Source organism: Miscanthus floridulus, chromosome 7 (assembly GCF_019320115.1).
Source record: "Miscanthus floridulus cultivar M001 chromosome 7, ASM1932011v1, whole genome shotgun sequence".
NCBI lineage: Eukaryota > Viridiplantae > Streptophyta > Magnoliopsida > Poales > Poaceae > Miscanthus > Miscanthus floridulus.
This window is the reverse complement of record NC_089586.1, coordinates 13,597,936-13,611,749: the sequence shown is the minus strand read 5'-3', so window position 1 is coordinate 13,611,749 and position 13,814 is coordinate 13,597,936.

Here is a 13,814-nt window from a genome sequence, read left to right as displayed (position 1 = left end):
TCTACTACTAATATGTTAAGTCAACATATTTTATTAACTGCTTCAAAGATACACCAAAGCTTTGCTAATTTCTTAAACACATAAAGCAGTGCTGAATTAAACCCTAATTAATAACAGGTTTGAATAGCAACCTCTATTTTTATTGTTTAGAAAAATTCTTAGAAAATTACTACAGCATAGTACTACCCTAAGTAGTTTACTAACAGATTTTCATGATATTTGAGTGAGTGGATTAGCCTACACAAAAATAACAAGCTATGGCATGATTTTGTACATGAAAATACTTTGTACTGTGAAAAGTGTCAAACAACAGAGTTAGTATTTTTTCTATGTTCTTCATAGCATACAATGACTGTACAAAAATTATCACATGCATGTTTTATACAAAGTTTGCTCTCTAGCAAAAATAACAAAAATTAGCTATTAAAGGTGCTTGTACTACACCTAAAAATTTTCCCACAGCACATGCATGTAACATATTTTTCCTAGGAAGTACATGACATAAGAAGATTAACAAACTTGGAATCATATTTTTCTAAAGCCTATAGATTTTTCTACATATTTTTTTAAGTTATCAGCAATATTCATGATTAAATAAAGTTCTACAGAAAAGTATTTCAAAAATGACACACAATAATTTTCCCTAGTAGATCTGATGATAAGGAACCTAGACAAATTTATTTCAACAGATTTGGAGCAACTTTGAGTACCCAAACATTTTTCAAACCATTTCAAATTTCAAATAATAAAGAATAAATGAAAAACAATTCATTTAAATGATACTAGGCCAGCCCGCTGGAAATCAGCTGGCCCACGGCCGTTTTCAGCCTGCGTGGCCCGAGCGCAAGGGAGGGGAAGACGGCCCAGCAGGGCGTCAGCCCACTGCCGCTCGGCCTGGCCGGCCTGGCTGGCTGAGGCAGAGTGCCTCGCCGGTGCTTACGCTGGCGCGGCTCGGCCACGAGGCCGGCGGCCATCTCCGGCCACGGCAGGGCGAGCTGGCGAGCGCACGTGATGCGCTAGAAGACGACGAGTGCGGTAGAGTAGCTAGGCGGGGCTGGAGAAGAGACGGAAGTCGACTTCCATGGCGGCCGAGCACGGCGGCGCCATGGCCGTCGGTGGCGAGGCTCAGGGAGGCTCAACCTGAGCTCGGGAGGCGGCGCAAGCGCAAGTGCGACTTGAAGGAGGGCGAGGCGGAGCTGCGGGCGTGCGATTTCCGGCCGAGGTGGAGGAGCCGCGGCGAATTGCGCCGGCGGGTGCGTGGGCGCGGCGAGGGGCAGAGCTTGGGGCTCTCGGCTCTAGAGGAGAGGAAAGGCAGCGCGGGCAGGAGTGAGCGAGCACACTGGCTACGATAGTTGAAGGCGGGCGTGTGGGTGCGGGGCGTAGGTCGTGGCTGCCGCGCGGCGGGCGACGCCGACGCATGGTCGCCACGCGGCGAGAGCGTCCTGACGTGGTCGGGGCGTGGCGCGGCGACGGGCGCGGCGCGCGGGAGAAGGAGCCAGCGCGCTGGGCTGGGCTGAGGTGAGGTGGGCTGGAGCGGCGCGGGGGCTTCGCTGGCGCGCTGGGCCGGCTTCGGCAGGCGGGCCAGAAGCGAGGCGGCGGCCCGCGAAGGAGAAAATTCCTTTTTCCAAATATATTTTCAAGGAATTTTTAAATGCCATCTTTCAAATATTATTTTGAGCAAGAAAATGACCTCTTTTGAAAATATACCAAAAATGAAAGTTACTTAGAATTTAATTCTCTACAACTTTGCTTTTAGGACCACAGCCAAATTCTTTCTAGATTTTGAATTGTAAGATCAAAGTCCACGTTTAGCGCAAAACCCTAATTTTGGGAATTTATTTTTGAAGCCAAATTTTGAATTAATTTGAATACAAACATTGCTCCAAAAATTGAACTAAACATTGCTAGATGATTTACAATAGTAGCCAAACATGTTTTACTAACCTAGCAAGAAAAATTCAGGGCAAAACAATTCTTAAACAGGTGTATGCAACATTCAGGTTTCACGCATGTTTCAGATGTTTCAAAGCAATGTTTCAATTGTTATTCACATGATTAAGCATGTATGATTTGGATGCTTGATGATGCATGATATGCGTGATTTGTAGTGCCTAAATGTAGGCATAACACCGGGGTGTTACAGCCCTCCCCCCTTATAAAAATCTCGTCCCGAGATTTGGGTTACGAACCATTTGTTATAAAATTCTTCATAAGCTTTTTGTAGATACTCTCCTGTTTCTCAAGTTGCATCTCCCTCATCATGATGATCCCACTATATCCTGTATGTTTTCACCACACTATTCCGAGTAGCACGTTCCTTCATGTCTAACACCCGGACTGGCTGTTCACGATACACCAAATCTGATTTGAGTTGAATACCTCGAGGTTCTATTCTTTCCTCTGGAACACGCAAACATTTCTTGAGATGTGATACATGGAAAACTAGGAAAACGGTACTCATTGTCTTAGGTAACTCTAACTTGTAGGCTACCGGACCTCTTTGTTCCAAGATCTTGTATGGTCCTACGAATCTCGCGGCAAGCTTTCTTCGGATTCCAAACCTTTTCTTCTTCATTGGCGTGACTTTCAGATAAACATAGTCACCAACTTCAAATGCAAGGGGTCTCCTTCTTTTGTCTGCATAGCTTTTCTGACGTGATTGGGCAGCTTTCATATTCTGCTGAATAATATGAACTTTCTTCTCGGCTTCTTCTACAAAGTCAATGCTATAATACCTTCTATCTCCAGGTTCGATCCAATTTAATGGTGTTCTATATTTTCTGCCATATAAAGCTTCGAATGGGGCCATCTTGATGCTTTCTTGATAACTATTATTATAAGAAAACTCAGCTAACGGTAACCATGACTCCCATGATCCCTTAGAAGACAATACACATGCTCTTAACATATCCTCCAAAACAGCATTCACTCGTTCAGTCTGACCATCTGTCTGAGGATGATAAGCGGTACTGCGAATCAAACTAGTTCCTAAGCCCTTGTGTAAATGTTCCCAAAAGTGAGCCATGAACTGTGAGCCTCTATCAGATACTATGGTCTTTGGTATACCATGCAACCTCACAATTTCCGCGGTATACTTCTCGGCATATTGAGGTGGTCGATAAGTTGTCTTGACAGGCAGGAAATGAGCGGTCTTGGTAAGACGGTCCACAATTACCCAAATTGAATCATGTCCTTTTTGAGTAGTGGGCAAACCCGTGATAAAATCCATGCTGATATCGTCCCACTTCCAACTAGGGACTGATAATGGTTGCAACATACCGGCAGGTTTCATGTGAATTGCTTTCACTTGACAACATGTGTCACATCTGACAACATATGCTGTAATTTCTTTCTTCATTTTGGTCCACCAATAGCGAAATCTTAGTTCTTGATACATCTTACTACTTTCGGGATGGATAGATAGCTTAGAAAGGTGAGCTTCATCCATGAGTTTATTCCTAAGCTCTCGATCCTTGGGAACCACAAGACGGTCGTCAAACCACAACACGCCCTGTTCATCCACTTTAAAGTGTTGAGGCGGCTTTTCTTTTATTTTCTCTTTGATGTGGAATATCCCCTTGTTGGTTTTCTGGCCTTCTATTATCTTACTCTCCAAAGAGCAACTAATCTGAATACTATGTAACACAGCAGGATACATTAGATCGAACCCATCTTCAAGTAATGGTTGCACATTCAAGTAATGTGACTTTCTGCTCAAAGCATCTGTCACTACATTGGCTTTTCCAGGATGATATTGCACATTCAAGTTGTAATCCTTGATCAATTCCAACCATCTACGCTGTCTCATGTTTAACTCTGGTTGGGTAAAGATATACTTAAGACTCTTGTGATCTGTGAAGATGTTGCACACATTACCAAGTAGATAATGTCTCCAAATTTTTAGGGCATGCACAACTGCAGCAAGTTCAAGATCATGTGTTGGATAGTTGACCTCGTGCTTTCTCAATTGACGTGATGCATAAGCAATGACTCTCCTTTCTTGCATAAGAACACAGCCCAATCTAGTCTTCAATGCGTCGCAAAACACATCAAATGGTTTCTCGATATCTGGTTGTGCTAGAACAGGGGCAGTGGTCAACAGTTTCCGCAAAGTGTGGAAAGCTGCTTCACACTCCTCTGTCCACACAAACTTGTGATCCTTCTATAGGAGACTCGTCATCGGTTTGGCAATTTTTGAGAAATCTGGTATAAAGCGACGGTAATAACCCGCTAGTCCTAAGAAACTTCTAATCTCAGGAACTGTGGTCGGTGCTTTCCAATTCATAACTTCTTGCACCTTACTTGGATCGACTGAAACTCCATTCTCTGACAGAATGTGACCAAGGAAAGGAACTTCAACCAGAATTCGCATTTGCTAAACTTAGCATACAGTTGATGATCCCTAAGTCTGTTCAAGACAGTTCTCAGATGCTCTTCATGATCTTTCTCGTTCTCGGAGTACACCAGAATGTCATCGATGAATACTACCACAAACTTATCCAATTCTAGCATGAAAACTGTATTCATCAAAAACATAAAGTATGCAGGAGCATTTGTCAAGCCAAAAGACATGACAAGATACTCATACAACCCGTATCTGGTGGAAAATGCAGTTTTTGGTATATCCTGAGGCCTAATCTTAATCTGATGATAACCGGATCTTAAATCTATTTTTGAGAACACCTTGGCCTTGGATAATTGGTCAAACAGAACATCAATATGTGGCAAGGGATATTTATTCTTGATGGTCACAGCATTGAGTGGCCTATAATCTACGCACATCCTCAACGTGCCCTCTTTCTTCTTTTTCACAAACAAGGCGGGACATCTGAAAGCTCTAGTTTGGTTTTGGTTAATTGATGAAACCCTAAGTGCTAACCTAGTTTATCAAAGTGATTATGAGATAGGTAGCACTACTCCAAGTGATGAAGCAATGACGAAGATCATGACAATGGTGATAGTATGGTGATGATCAAATGCTTGAACTTGGAAAAGAAGAAAGAGAAAAACAAAAGGCTCAAGGCAAAGGTATAATATGTAGGAGCCATTTTGTTTTAGTGATCAAGACACTTAGTGAGTGTGATCACATTTAGGATAGATAGCCGTACTATTAAGAGGAGTGAAACTCGTATCGGAATGCGGTTATCAAAGTGCCACTAGATGCTCTAACTCATTGCATATGCATTTAGGATCTAGTGGAGTGCTAACACCCTTGAAAATATTTGTGAAAAAAGGCTAACACATGTGCACAAGGTGTTTGCAGGGTTGAGATGGGTTTGGATCCCTCTCTCCCTCCCGCCTCGCAAGCTCGGCGGGATTCGGCGCTTTCAGGAAAATGAAATGTGTATTTTCTATTGCGCCGGATGCAGAATTCTTGGTGGTTGGCACATTTGAGCAAGGGTGAAGAAGTTAGAGTTGAAATGGAGTTGGTCGAAATGATGCTGGCGTCGGTCTACTGACCGGACGCTGGGTCACTCAGCGACCGGACGCTGAAAGGCTGCGTCCGGTCGAGCTGGCAGAGAGGTCGCCAGTTTCGGTGTTGCACCGGACGCTGGACCTGAGATGCACCGGACGCTGGTTTCTGCGTCCGGTCAAACTGACATGTCTGCACAGTGGCTAAGGGTTGAGCACCGGACGCTGGCTGCGTCCGGTCAAGGTGAACCGGACGCGTCCGGTCGGAAAAATATGCCTCGGGGAGCTTACTGGAAATGACCGGACGCTGGGGCTTCAGCGTCCGGTCAGTTTTGACCGGAGCGTCCGGTCAGCTTCGTAGCCGTTGAAATCTGACGAACAGCGTTTGAAGCTGGTGACGCGTGGCGTCCATCGGACGACCGGACGCTGAGGGCCAGCGTCCGGTCAGTATGACCGGAGCGTCCGGTCAGAGCGCGTTTTGCCCAGTGAAGGGGTATAACGGCTCTATTTGATGGGGGCTCTATTTATAGCCCCATGGCCGGCTCAAGGGCTGACTCTTGCACATTTTCATTGACATAGCAACCTTGTGAGCTTAGCCAAAGTCTTCCCACTCATCTCCATCATTGATCCATCATCATTGTGAGATTGGGAGAGAATCCAAGTGCATTGCTTGAGTGATTGCATCTAGTGGCACTTGGTATTCGTGTTGCGCTGCGGATTTCGCTTGTTTCTCTTGGTGGTTGCCACCACCTAGACGGTTGGAGCAGCGGTGAAGGATCGGCACGAGTTGGTGATTGTTCGTGGCCGCCTTCGGTGATTGTGAGGGGAGTTGTACCTTCCCCGGCGGAGCGCCAAAAGGTAACTCTAGTAAATTGCTCGTGTCATTGAGTTACCTCACTTGTGGGTAGGTTCTTGCGGTGTCCAATCGTGTGGACGAGGTTTGTGAAACACCTCTTAGCCGCCGAACCACCAAGTGTTGGTCGACACAACGGGGACGTAGCGTGTTGGCAAACACGTGAACCTCGGGAGAAAATCGATTGTCTCTTGTCTTTGGCATTCTCCCGGTGATTGGCTATATATTCATCTTGTGATTGGTTCATCCCCTACACGTCGGTATAATCACTTTACTCACTTATTTACATTCTTGCAAACTAGTTGACACAAGCTCTTTAGTGTAATTAGAATTGAGAGCTTGCTTTATTATTTATATTCATCTAGTTGAGCTCTTTAGAGTAGCAAGGTTGAGAGCTCTTAGTGAGTAATTACATAGCAAGTTTGTGTGCCTAAGTAATCATTGCAACTAGAATTGTTGGATAGGTGGCTTGCAACCCTTGTAGAGCTAGAGCAAGTTTGCATTACGCTATTTGTCATACTAATCAAATTGCTCTAGTTGATTTGTAGATTTTTAAATAGGCTATTCACCCCCCCTCTAGCCATATTAGGACCTTTCAACATCCCCATTCAGACTTGCTTGGCCGTATAAACCCCTTTTTTGATAAATCTTCTAATTGCTTCTTCAGCTCAGCTAACTCATCTGGAGGCATTCGATAGGGTCTCCTTGAAATCGGAGCTATTCCGGGGACTAGCTCAATTCCAAACTCAATCTCCCTATCCGGCGGAAGACCAGGTAGCTCATCCGGGAATACATCTGGAAATTCACACACTACCGGAATCTAATGAATAGGAATGACTGCCGTAGCACATGTAACACTTATAAGGTCTGTTCTCCGAGGCAATGGTACTTGGAAAGTACCCTCACCCAGGGGATCCTTAAGGGTAAGTACTCGACTTCCAGTATCTATGACTGCTCCCCAATCCTTCATCCAATTCATCCCTATAATGACATCCAAAACTAATCCAGGCATAACTATTAAGTTCACTCGGAACTTCCTGCTACCTAATTCAAGGGTTGCCCCTCGAACCATCCGGTTGGTCAAAACATCAGCCCCTGCTGAACTTATACGGTACCCATAACCTAGTTCTGTGCATAGTTGTCCATGTTTCTGTGCAAATGCTTGACTCATAAAAGAATGCGATGATCCAGAATCAAATAGAACAACTACAGGGTTTTCGTTGACAGGAAACTTACCAGCAGTGACGGGTTCTCCCTCTGGAATTTCATCCACTATCATACTATGCACTCTAGCATTATAAGTCTGCTGCTTCTTCTTGGGTGGGTATGAACAAAACCTCGAGAAATGGCCGGGTTGATCACAGTTATAGCAGGGTCCTCTCACTGTCCCGGCAGATCCCACAGCTCCCTTGGAACTGCTTTGTACCGCAGTTGCGGCTGCTTTGTTGGGTTGTACTACCATTTTATACGGCTTCTGAGGTCCACGGAAATTCTGACTTCTCGGCTGAGGTGGCCGTAACCTAGCGCCAGGTGCCGATGGGTGATAAGGAGGACGACCTCCCATAGGTGCTCTAGCTTGGGATGGACCACCTTCAAAGGCTCTCTTACGTGTCTTGGCTGCGGTGCTGGCGTTGTTATTCTTCTCCTGCTTCAGGCAGTCACTGATGAAGTCGTTGAATCTGACGCGGTTGTTGGTACCAACATGCTTCATCATTTTTGGATTGAGACCCCTCTTAAAACTGGCTATTCTTTTAGCATCTGTGTCAACCATGTCGGGAGCATAGCGACACAAGTTGTTGAAGGCATGCAGGTATTGCGTCACGGTTTTGGTGCCCTGGTTCAATGCCAGAAACTCTCCCAACTTCATTTCGGTCAGCCCGGGTGGAATATAGACTCCACGGAAGGCCTCAGCAAACTCTCTCCAAGAAATCTGTGCATTTGGAGGGAAGGTGGTGCGATGGTGCTTCCACCACATTCCCGTCGGTCCTTACAATTGAAGTGCAGCATATTCTGTTTTCAGCACCTCAGTCATCCTCAACACACGGAATTTATCTTCCATCGTGTTGATCCATTCCTCAGCATCGAGTGGCTCTGTTGCTTCCTTGAATACTGACGGCCTGGTGTCCATGAAATCTTTGAAGCTGCTATATTGGTTCACTCCCATGCCACCACCTTGATTGTTACCACGTTGAACGTTGTTGGTGATGGTGCGCAGAAAATCTTCCATGTTCTTCTGAGATTGTTCCGCGTTGCGCTGACTCCCGAGCAGCTGTGCGAGGAACATCTCGAGGGTAAACGGGGGAGGAGGTGGCAAATGCGGTTCATGGGGAGGTTCATTGTTGTTGCCATGGTTCCCACCACCACCACCAGTCCCCGCACCGTTAGCACCGGTCTCAGCGGCCTCATACGTGGTTCGGTGAGTGTTTGTCATCTGCATATTTCAGCAACAAGTAATGATTGAGTGAAGCTGTAATAATTGCGAGTGAAGGAAAAATTATGCCGTACTGAATTTACTGGAGAGAATAAATTCATACAATAAAACAGAGGCACAACAATCGTATCCCCATTAAAACAACATCACTTAATCAAATTACTTCAACGGCAAACATCGCGTCCAAACAACCAATTTGCCAGCATACATACACTGGACTTTTATGCGTTCAGATATCGCACTCAAAAATCAAGTTCCAACCACATGCCAAGTCTCATACGTTCGAAGCAACATACAATAGGTTACATGCCAACAAAAGAAAGGTTATTGCGACAGGACTTAGATACTAGCGCAAGGCAACTAGCCTACTCCTCGGGGCCATTGTCGGGATCGGAGACATCACCATCGCCTCCAGGTGAAACTACAGGCTCGTCCTCATTGTTGTCGTCGATGTCCATGCCAGCGGCATTCGGTGGAGCATATGGGCCAACCCCATTATAGAGCGCGTGAAACTCCTCGTGCAGGTTGCCGTTGTATTCCTCTAGCTCATCGACTCTCTGTAGTAGAAGGTTTCTTGCGTTCTAGGCTTTATTCCTTTCCTGAACCAACTGTCCTATCATACGGTCTGCATTGTTGTTGGCTTGAGTCAACGTATGCACCCGCTGCATAGCTCTATCACCTCTCTCAACCGCCTGATCTCGCTGTAAGTTCATATCAGCCAGCTGCTCCTGCAAACTAGCTATAGCACGTGCCTGTCTCTTCTTCTGCTTCTTCCCTTTGAGCTTATCTTCACTACGCAAGCCAGTCAAAGTCCAGTAGGTACTCTCGAGACCTTCATACGCTCTGATGGCGGCGAACATAGCACTCATTGCCTGGTTGTCGCTAGCCTGTCCTTCGGCTGGACCTCTGACCAATGCACTTCCTTGAGGCTGAACCCAAATGGCATCACGAGGATCATCCCTAGGAAAAGTGCCAGCTAGAGCTGCTGCAAGCTCACTGGGAAATCTGCTCATAATGTCCCTGATGACACGGAAGGCTGCTCCCTCTGCACCCTCAACTAGAGTGCGACCCTCAAACTCCAAATGCCAACCATCCCAATCTGGAGCATCACTGAGAGCAGGAACCGTGATCTCTACCACTGTGAGTCCATCCTCTGCTAACTGGTTCTCATTCCAAGAGTACACCGGCTCTTGACCCTCTGGGTACCCCACATCATGGAGCACTCTCCAAAGCAAGGTCGACATGCCAAACTCGCTCAAGAAGGTGTCCGTGGTGTGGTGCTCCCTCAGGGCCAATGGACGTCGAGGTGCTCTTCCTCCGATGGACTTACGGGCGGTCTGCTTCGTGCGGGCCATCTGTAGCAAAAGTTCTTTTATTACCTCGGGGAAACATATTTTAGGTGATACAACTTTTATCAAAAGGAGATAATCAATTTATAAGGGGAGGAATGCATGACATGAATGAAATGCACAAGTAACATGATGTATGTACGTGCCGTACGTTCTCACAAACTTATGAAATAAATAAGTTCTAACGATGAATTCGGTGGCATACAAACGATCTCTCAAATACGTAGCTAATACGTTCTACATGATAGCGTTGTTATGCACCTGTAGAAGATTCATTTCAGCCCAATTCCCAATGAATGCATAAAAGCAGTAAAGTTTTATCTACACGCTCTACACGAATCCCTAGATACATGTACAACGGTAGTAACTACCCGAACCATCGTCCTATTGACGGCATCGCCTCCACAGGCGGAAGACCCATACATGAGATACCTTTGTAAAACATGTGTAGAACATGTAATTACTCCAGCATCATATAAGCACTCACCCTAGATCGGCGGTGTATCCGATCATGCTCTCACAGCTCACACTTACCGATGCGCAGAGGCAATTGATCCATACATCACCACTCAAACAAGTGGCACTCATACAATAGCACGCCGTATGAGCGACGAAAGAGAAATATGATGCAAGAACCCCAGTCAGTACTTAATTAAGCCACCTAAAGTCCTTAACTAGGCATAAAGGATATGATCACTAGCACACTTTATATTTTGAAAATCACATTTTCCAAATGCCTTTTTGTTTTAAATACACTTGTGAACAGTAACATGCTAAACCATGCTCTGATACCAGCTGTAACAGAACCGACCAATTATACGAAATTAAGTAAGAAAATCATCCGTCAGAGCAGACGATTTAGCAAACTTAAGCCCGTATAACCCGGTAGTCCATGAAATCGCGAAGGATTTCAAACCAACTTCCATTCCAGCCAAGATCGTAATAAGTTTAGCGGTCACCATCACATATTACATAAAAGTTTGCATCACGGATACATCAGAGTTTCAACATAGTTATTACAAAAACCAGTTCGAATAAAAGTAGCAGAAGTCATTTGTTCAAACCACAGACACACACGCGGAGTTCAAATATAGTGCCAGCGAATGATCATCTCCAACAAAAGCATCAGACGAGACGTAAGGAATGACCATGCCCATGGTCCTAAGCATCACCCATCGCAGGATACAGGCAGTTGATACAGTAGCCGTAATATATCTGCCCATCTGCAACAAGTGGGAATAAAACCCTGAGTACGAGAAGGTACTCAGCTAGACTTACCCGACATAACCAAAAATAAATGACACCAAGGATTATAAAGGGCTTTATAGTAGGTTAGCTGACTCATTTGCAAAAAGAAGCATTTTTAACATTTCAAGACCCTTTTTAAAAGCATTATTGCCAAGTTAATTATTATGAACCTGTCGACTAGATTTGCACCTATACTAGAGTAAACATGTGATTAAGCAGATAATGATAACCAATGATCATTAAACAACTTCCATACTGTCATATTCATTATAACTGTCCAAGTGTCCCATAAACATTTACTACGATGAAGTCACTCAAGTCAAGTGCTCACTATCCAGGAGCGATGGCGATTCGAATCGATTCCTAACCAGCTGGTGATTTATTCCTTACACAAACCTTACTCACCCGCTAAAGTGAGATATTGATCACCGAGTCAACTTTCCAGGAATCTCGAGTTTGCTAGGAACCACATGTACCCGGGGGCCGACCGACTACACTTTGGTCTTATCATCCCGCCCCCGTGTCCTACCACACCTGCTCCGGCATAGTGCGTTGCGGGCAATCTACTCGGCCCGAAAAATCTCCCAGCTTCGCGGTCGGAAGGTACTTTATCCGGCCAGCTAAATGTAAGGCATGCGTTCAACATGACTCGAGGCCCAACAACGGTCGGTCCTTAATCGACACAGACGGAAAGCACTACAGTCCAAAACTCTGCAAGTCTCCGTCCGGTCTCAACTTCATTTAACACTTAGTTATACCATGACTTCATAGTCATCCAAGCAGATCCAGGTAACCACCTATAGCTCGCAGGTGACAGAAAATCACCCGACTTCTACCGGTCTAAGCCAGCTAAGCATTGACTCGACTGCGGATACCAGGGTAACAAGGATATAGTATAACAAAGGTAAACAAGGTATAATGCAGCAACGGTTGCAAACAACTCCTGAACGTAATGCATCAATTAAAGGAAAACATTTAATTCATAATTGCAAACCGGGAGAAAATGCTCCGGGGCTTGCCTCTCTCGAAGGAGCTCGGACGGTGATCGAGGCACTCCGGAAGTTCCTCAACGTCCTCCTCGTCGGCTTCGGGCACTTCCTGCGGCTGCACCTCGAGCTGCTCCTCGAGCTCCTCGGGTATGACAACTGGGTTCTCGGTTTGTGATCCTGTATGATGCAATGTGCGTAAGTGCTTATGCAAACGGTGCATCGAATGAGATGAATGCAATGGATATGTTTAAATGCAAGGTAGTCAACATCATCCAAGAAAATATACTATAAGCACATGTCATCTACTGCATTCTCTTCTACTACTAATATGTTAAGTCAACATATTTTATTAACTGCTTCAAAGATACACCAAAGCTTTGCTAATTTCTTAAACACATAAAGCAGTGCTGAATTAAACCCTAATTAATAACAGGTTTAAATAGCAACCTCTATTTTTATTGTTTAGAAAAATTCTTAGAAAATTACTACAGCATAGTACTACCCTAAGTTTACTAACAGATTTTCATGATATTTGAGTGAGTGGATTAGCCTACACAAAAATAACAAGCTATGGCATGATTTTGTACATGAAAGTACTTTGTACTGTGAAAAGTGTCAAACAACAGAGTTAGTATTTTTCCTATGTTCTTCATAGCATACAATGACTGTACAAAAATTATCACATGCATGTTTTATACAAAGTTTGCTCTCTAGCAAAAATAACAAAAATCAGCTATTAAAGGTGCTTGTACTACACCTAAAAATTTTCCCACAGCACATGCATGAAACATATTTTTCCTAGGAAGTACATGACATAAAAAGATTAACAAACTTGGAATCATATTTTTCTGAAGCCTATAGATTTTTCTACATATTTTTTAAGTTATCAGCAATATTCATGATTAAATAAAGTTCTACATAAAAGTATTTCAAAAATGACATGCAATAATTTTCCCTAGTAGATCTGATTATAAGGAACCTAGACAAATTTATTTCAACAGATTTGGAGCAACTTTGAGTACCCAAACATTTTTCAAACCATTTCAAATTTTAAATAATAAAGAATAAATGAAAAACAATTCATTTAAACGATACTGGGCCAGCCCGCTGGAAATCAGCTGGCCCACGGCCGTTTTCGGCCTGCGCGGCCCGAGCGCAAGGGAGGGGAAGACGGCCCAGCAGGGCGTCAGCCCACTACCGCTCGGCCTGGCCGGCCTGGCTGGCTGAGGCAGAGTGCCTCGCTGGTGCTTGCGCTGGCGCGGCGGCGCGGCTCGGCCACGAGGCCGGCGGCCATCTTCGGCCACGGCAGGGCGAGCTGGCGAGCGCACGTGATGCGCTAGAAGACGGCGAGTGCGGTAGGGTAGCTAGGCGGGGCTAGAGAAGAGAAGGAAGTCGACTTCCATGGCGGCCGAGCACGGCGGCGCCATGGCCGTCGATGGCTAGGCTCGGGGAGGCTCAACCTGAGCTCGGGAGGCGGCGCAAGCGCGAGCGCGACTTGAAGGAGGGCGAGGCGGAGCTGCGGGCGCGCGATT